At 36.8% G+C, this 8,260-nt stretch overlaps 1 protein-coding gene across 1 annotated transcript in view; it reads right to left on the bottom strand.

Moving 5' to 3' along the window:
* The window catches only part of LOC106873667 (uncharacterized), a 127,806-nt gene that overhangs the window by 77,468 nt on the left and 42,078 nt on the right, over window positions 1-8,260 (bottom strand). The window contains exon 2 of the mRNA XM_014921120.2: window positions 1,786-1,866. The gene's annotated coding sequence lies outside the window, so the exon portion shown is untranslated. The remainder of the gene's footprint in view (window positions 1-1,785; window positions 1,867-8,260) is intronic.

Genomic DNA, 8,260 nt, shown 5'->3' with positions numbered 1-8,260 from the left:
CCCCCCCCCACACACACACACACACACACTGGGCCAAAAGTCACGCACCAAAACATTTGTCATTTATATTAGACTACTTTGTTCATAATATACGAGTACGTGTATAATAATGGTTATATTATCTGTCATACAATTTCGCCCACCCTGTATGCATATATATATATATATATATATACGTACACAGACATATATATGTATGTGTGTGTGTGTGAATATGCGTGTGCATGAATATATGTGTGACTGTATATATATATATATATACATATATATACACACATATATATAAGCACGCACATGTACTCATAAGTGTTGGTAAAATGGTATTTGTTTCACCGTATAAAACAATTACATACAAACGGAAAAGCACAAGAAATATAATTTAATACGGAGATACTTTAAAAGATAAGCCAAAACACTCCCCCCACCAAAATCCAAAACAAAAGAGTAACAATAGTTAATAGGCTAGAGAATTCCACAGAACTTGCCAAATTAGTTTGCAGACGAATCTGAGAAGATTTGTAATTAGCAACGAACAACATAAAATCTCTTGAAAGTACCGCAATATTTTTGAAGTGGTACTTGTCGAAAATTGGTGCTCTAATGCCAAACATTGATAAATAGACGAACGAAATTTGGAACAACATTTGCCGCTAGATTCCATAATGCATCCTACATTGCAGTAAAAGACATTACTTTGCTTTATTTGAAGAATCGCATAATCTAAATATCATCAACGTTGCTTACTTTTCAAAATTAATTTTTAATTTAAATAATCCTTTCTACTATAGGCACAAGGCTTGAAATTTTGGGGGAGGTGATTAGTCGATTACATCGACTCCAGTACTCGACTGGTACTCATGTTATCGACTCCGAAATGATGGTAGCCAAAGTCAACCACGGCGGAATTTGAACTCAGAAGATAAGGACGGACGAAATACCGCTATGCATTGTGCCAGACTCACTAACGATTCTGCCAGCTCACCGCCTTCATTGATAATATTAATAATAATTCATTCTACTGTGAAGGCGCATGACTCAGTGGCTAGAGAGTCGAGCTTACGATGGTGAGGCGGTGAGTGTTTATTGAGCGAAAACACCTAAAGCTCCACGAGGCTCCGGCAGGGGATGGTGGCGAACTTTGCTGTACTCTTCTACCACAACGTTCTCTCACTCTTACTTCCTGTTTCTGGTGTGCCTGTAATTCAAAGGGTCAGCCTTGTCACACTGTGTCAAGCTGAATATCTCTGAGAATTACGTTAAGGGTACACGTGTCTGTGGAGTGCTCAGCCATTTACACGTTAATTTCACGAGCAGGCTGTTCCGTTGATCGGATCAACTGGAACCCTCGACGTCGTAAGCGACGGAGTGCCAACAACAACAACTGACTTCGAAGTTTCGGCCAGCTGACCTTCATCAGACAGCCAGGTATAAAAGAATTACACACACCCACACAAGCATACATATACACGTGTGTGTATATGTTTCGTATTGTTGATCAACTAATACGAGAAAACAAAACATTTACTGTGTTAAGGTAAATCTATTCTACTACACGTAAGTTTGTGTGTTGTTGTATGGATGCGGTTGTGTTTATGTGTATGAATGTATGTATATAGGCATCTAAAGCGAATGAGAGACGGGATGAGGAAAAGAGCAAATCAACAGAAATTAGTTCTGCAATAATTGCCAACGACATCGGCTCACATGTTATTAGACTCAATAGAACAAGTCTGGCATTAGAGGTATAAGATGTTCAAGACAATAAATAAATCAAAATCCACTTACCTCGTACGAGTGAGTGAAGTTGTGTGTCGCCTGTAATTGTGCTACAGAGCTTTCGGAAATCCTCTGTATTGTGACAAAAACCTGTAAACAAAATGACAAAATAATAGACGTTAAAAACCAATAGGAGATATACAAGAAGAGATAAAATTCAGTAAGTAATTACGTTTGAATGTGTATTGTTTACTATTCGTTGTCGCCTGTTGTATATACATTAAGAAAGGGGTGGTGGGGAAGACATATGTAAGTGAAACATAAACTTGCAAACGGAAACATGTCTATATATATATAGAGAGAGAGAGAGCGAGATCGAGATCGAGATCTCGAGATCGAGATCGAGATCTCGAGATCGAGAGAGAGAGATATATATATATATAGAGAGAGAGATCGAGAGATATAGAGAGAGAGAGATCGAGAGAGAGAGAGAGAGAGAGAGAGATCGAGTTGGTTCCAACTCGATTTGAAGACAGGACGTCACTTGATTATTCTCTAAAATATGAGCCACGCAGTTATTCCTCCCAGTATTCCTAAGGATCAATGCTTGTTTATACGGGTTGTGTTAATGACGGGTACCTCTCGTAGCAGGTGTTCAGCGAGCTTTATTACCCACGAAAATATAAGCCGTCATTCGATCACCGAATAGTTTTATTGCGTCTTTTGCTTTAATCGGTGAAGGTCAGTCGGAAAAATGCAGCACGTTATAAAGATATGAATAAACACGTTACAAAACCAGCAATGCATATGCTGTACAAATTTTTAAATGATGATAGACATTACATGTTTCGGCCGTCAGTGACTATGCCAGCAAACCTACCATGCCTCCCCAAAATACAACTTGTCAAAGGGCGGATAACCTCAGTAGAGTAAAACGGCACTCCAACAGCTGTGAGTGGAAGACACTTAGTCATTATTTAGACATCTCTCTGAGAGGAGTAAGCCAAAGTTTGTGTGTTCATACATACATTATATATATATATAAATATACAATTTTATTCGTTTCATTCAGAGGACCTCTGTCGTATCAAAGTAATTGGTTTCAAGTTTTGGCACAAGGCCAGCAACTTCGGTGGAAAGAGTAAGTCGATTACATCGATCCCAGTGTTTAACTGGTACTTAATTTATTGAAATCGATGTGATGGAAAACAAAATCGATCTCGGTGGAGATTGAACTCAGAACACCTAGATGGAAGAAAAGCTGGTAAGCATTTAGCCCGGCGTGGTAATGATTCTGCCAGCTCGCTGCCTTTATCAGTCTAAGTAATTAAGTAGGTAATTGTCCACCTCAGTATGTTTAAAGTTACTGCAACCACGAATGTGATTTGAACTTATGGCTCAGGCATTTTTAATGTAATACAGTAAGGTATTAGTTTGTCATTTGGTTCTATGCATTTAAGAATCTCCAGTAGTTCTGTGAGTGTGAGTGTATTGACAAATATATAGCTAGATAGATGCTCGTGTGTGTGTGTGTGTGTGTGTGTGTGTGTGTGTGTGTGTGTATTTGAGTTCACAACATTTTTGAGAATTTTGCGTCAGAATGTGTAAGATATTTAGTCGTAAAATTTATTATGGTATTTTGGAAAAACGAAGTAGTTATCTGTCGTGGTTCGTGCCATGTCTGCGACAATTTTGTCATGTGGAAACTGACGTCAGAAAGGGTTAACATAACGTTTTATTCTCATTTTACAGTTCAAACCTCAGCAGTTGTTGTTTCTCTCCTCATAATATCAGTCACCACCAACACCACTTCACACCTCACTCCCCCTCTTTTACCCCTTCTATCCTTTCGCATCTCACATCTCTATAATTTTCTCTGTACCCGAAACATTCCATGCATTATGCTGTCAACCCCTTCAACATTTACTAAATCCCTTCCCACGACCAAGAATCAGCCAACTCTCTTTTCCTCTCTCTCTCTCTTTTTATTTTACCCAAAATACCACAGCGACCACCACCCCCACTGCCACCGCTATCATAATCACTGCCACGAACTCTCCTACCACAACCACCGCTCCCTCCAATACTACCAACATTATTTCTGCCATTTTGAATATTTGGTAGCATTTCCACATACCGAATGCTTTGGAATATTTTCCTCAAGAATAACTCTAACATCATTTAGAATTATGACCAGATTCATCATCCGCATTCACCATCAAACAATTCTGGCTTCCAGAAAGATGGCTATACCTCTAAAACTAGCCTTGTTATTCTGTGAAGTAAAAAAGCCGTATGCCTTTAATGAGTCTTCAAGAAATAGCAGCTAAATTTCTCTAAATATCACTAGATAGTACCAAAAAAATGACAAAACATAGTGGTGAATATAATCCTAGACATAGGAAAGTACAGGATGACCTGAACCACCACGACCACAACCACTGCTAACCAATGAAGGAGGGAGGCCCTACTTTGCGAGACTTTCAAAAAGAGCAGTGTATTGCCTCCAAATCACATACGACTTTCCAAAAGCTGAAAGAACAGCGGTGATTACAACCCGAGATATTGCAAAAGACGAGATGATCAATTTAGGGATGATTTTGGTCACGCGTGTATTGAATGAAGAATGACTTGAAGATAAACGGGAGCAGAAACAATTACATGGATCTTCCATATGCTAAAAATAGCAGCTAATCTCTTTCATATCATACTCTAATATATCAAAAGAAATCGAGCTAGTTTTATAATGTAGTTGCAAATATAAATGCTGAGAGTGACACTCAAGCCTTTCAACGATATCTAACCTAGACACAAGGCCAGCAATTCTGAAAGGAGTTGTTTAGTAAATACCATCGTATCTAAAACTGAATTGCAAACATCGAAAGGATAAAACACAAAGTTGACCTCGGTGGAATTTAAATTTAACGTTTGGGAACAAGTAGTACAGGACAGCATACCTGTCGCTCTAACGATGTTCTTACGATTATATCAAGCTAAAATCTTGGAAATAACACCAATAAGCTGTTGATGCTACTATTACTTCTATTAATAATAATTTTGGCACAAAGCCAGCAATTTCGTGGAAGGGAGATGGTTGATGACATCAACTCCAGTGCTCAAATGGTTTGTATTTTATCGACCCCTGAAGGATGAAAAGCAAAGTCGACCCCCAACGGAATTTGAACTTAGAACATGAAGACCGACAAAACGCCGCTAAGCATTTTGCTCCGCGCGGTAACGATTCTATTAGTACGACGTCTTACTAATGCTAGTAGTAGTAGTAGTAGTAATAGTAGTAGTAATAGTAGTAGTAGTAGTAGTAGTAGTAGTAATATCAACAGCAGCAACAGTAGTAGTAGTGTATTATTATTATCATTAGTAGTAGTAGGAGGAGGAGGATTGTTAGTAGTAGTAATATTGTACTTGAATGGAATACTTTAAATTATCGAACGCGAAAATATCTTTGCATCTTTAATTTACATTTTCTACTTTTTATTATTTTTACATCCTGCATGTTAAATTTCTTTCATCTAAATGATTACACCCCCACCCATCCACGCATACACACATGTATGTATGCATGTATGTACGTATGTATGTATGTATACATGCATCAATACTCAATCAATGCTAAATGTATAGAAGGCAATATAACACAAGCATATATATATATATATGCATGTACAGGAATCATGTCCTCATGGCAAGGACTTCTGTATCTTTAGTATTTCTTGTTTAATAAAGAATGTCGAATGTCTTGTCATATTTTAATATTTTTTTCGCTTTTGCTTTGGAAAGTTGTGTATTCTGTAAATATCATATATATTTATTTAAGTCTTACCTACTTCATAAGATTTATTTTTAACGTAATTTATAGATGTATATGATTTCCAAAAATTATTTTTTTTTATCCTTTTATTTTTTATTAGTTATATTTATTCAATAATTGATTTTTTTTTCTCCATTACACACACACACACACACACACACATACATACATACATATATAAAGCAATTCAGGCTATTTTGGTTTGAAGATGTCACGAAACATCTATGATAGATTACCTAAATCAATAGACATCCAAAGCTAACGGCATCTTATACTGAGAGCCAGAGTTATCGATTATGTAACATTTAAACTTGACATGAAAAAGAACGGAAGTATTCCATGCTGACAAAAAATTGGAATGGAGCAGTTGGAGACAGAGAGAGAAAGAGGGTGTATATGTGTAGAAAGAGTAACAGATCAGGGAGAGAAATTAGTTGGGAGATTGGAGGAAACAGCGATAGGCAGGAAGAACGTAGTTGGGGATATATGCATGTTGGTATAGAAATACCAGCACTGATAGGTAGATAGATAGATAGATAGATATGTAGATAGATAGATAGATAGATATGTAGATAGATAGATATGTAGATAGATAGATAGATATGTAGATAGACAGATAGGAAGGTATGTAGATAGATAGGTAAGTATGTAGGTAGGTAGGTAGGTAGGTAGATAGATAGATAGACAGATAGTCACAAAATTCCATAAGCTGAAAGAATGCAGAAAATACTGGAGTGCAAGGAATTCATCTTTATGCATACAATTGGTTGAAAGAATCAAGAGAAAAACGTGCGCTGAGGGAGAGGAGGGGAGATAGAAAATGAGTTTGTATATTTGTATTAAATTGTTATTGTTCACGAGTGCATATATTGCCTAAAAGTTTCTGGAGTATGAGTAACTATAATGCTAGAAAGATAGCTAAAGTTGTTTTTTGTGTATCTTCACTTAAACAAACACGCACACAAGTACAGACGTACAAACAGACACTATGATACAAATATATACAATGGTATACACATGCACTGCACAGGTTCTCACTCACTCACACATACACACGCATGCGCGAGCAAGGATGAGTGATCATTTATCAAAGATACCATAATAATTTTCCTTATTGACGATGAAAATAGTTGTATGGACACCACTACAAATAGTTTCCTCTCCAGCCTTTTCGTTCTAAGTTTGAACTTGCAATGTCATTTAATCCATTTTCTCTGCTAACAAAGGACAATGACACTGTACTTAAAGTAGCTTTTTAGTGATCCATAGTTCGTAAGCTCTTATACCAAGAGCCAAAATCCATTGAAAGATATCAGTACTGTCCGGAAATAAGGATTTTGCCGCTAAAGACCATACACAAATGCATTGAATAGTTACGCATCCTTAGTAAGTGGTTTTGCTGAGCAAATAAGTAATTAGAATTAAATATTCGATACGAATTAGATTCTACCTACTAAATCGTTATAACAGATTGCTATGATTTGCACGAGTATAAACCTTCCGAAATCTAGTAACGACAATTTTAATGTTAACGTAATGAAGGTGAAACCTTCTTTGAAAAATTCGTCTCTCTTTTCAGAAGCTTTCGATCTCAGTGCTTTGCACGTGTACTAACGTAACGATAGTGAAACCTTCTTTGAAAGAATTTCTCCCCTCTCAGACGCTTTCTCTTTCTCTTTCTCTCTCTCTCTCTCTCTCCTCTCAGTTTCATTGATAACTACTTTGAAGGAACAGGACCGAACGATTAATGTGCTGATACCATGAGCATAACGTCGAAGGATCCATTTCTATATAGAATGAAATGAGGTTTCCTTGAGCAAGTCTCTTTATTTCACGTTGCCCTCGTATCTTTGTATTCTCAATTGTAAATGTGAAACTGTCTGGTAATCGCACAGCCATTTATTCTCGATTTTCTGATACGGCAAACAACGGGATGGACAGGATGTGGTCCATGTTTTACCCGTGACAACGAAAGGAACCTAAACAAATTAGAAAAAACACGGTACATATTACCAGGTCATACTCGCTTATGAGCGGCAACTATAGCTGGATTATCAATTTCAGAACAGATGACGTCGAAGGTGTGAAAAAGCAAAGAATGTTCAGATCGTGGCGCCCGCTAATCAACAGGAATAATGCTTAAATGTACGTATCCAATAACACATTGCATCACTGCATTTAGTTATTACAATGCAACCAGAAATGTTAATAGTATGCAAATGTGCAGAAGAAATGCCTGTTATTCATTATCGTTTGCAATATCATTCTTGAGCTGCAGTCTTTCGATGTAGATCAGGTGATATAAGCACTTCTGGTGAGCTGATAATAACTAGCAAATGAAGCCGAGTTATTATTTAATCTCATCTACTGAAAGAATGTGTCGTTTATAACTGCATCGTTATATGCACATCCAGCATAGAAAAATATCAAACGAACTTCAACAAAACGATGACTCAGAAAAGAAATTTGTTCCTCACTTTTTCTTTTGCCTTTGCCCTCTGTCTCTCTCTCTCTCTCTCGTGTGTGTGTGCATATGCATACAAACACACACAAACATACATGAATGTGTGTGTGTGTGTGCTATCATATATATATATATATATATATATACATACCCCCATACACATACATAAATATATATATATATACTGACATACATATATAATTGTATATATATATATATATATATACACATATACGTCTCTCTCTCTCTCT

Source organism: Octopus bimaculoides, chromosome 13 (genome assembly GCF_001194135.2).
Source record: "Octopus bimaculoides isolate UCB-OBI-ISO-001 chromosome 13, ASM119413v2, whole genome shotgun sequence".
Lineage (NCBI taxonomy): Eukaryota > Metazoa > Mollusca > Cephalopoda > Octopoda > Octopodidae > Octopus > Octopus bimaculoides.
The sequence above is the reverse complement of the archived record's forward strand: the minus strand, read 5'-3'. Positions and strand labels throughout refer to the sequence as shown.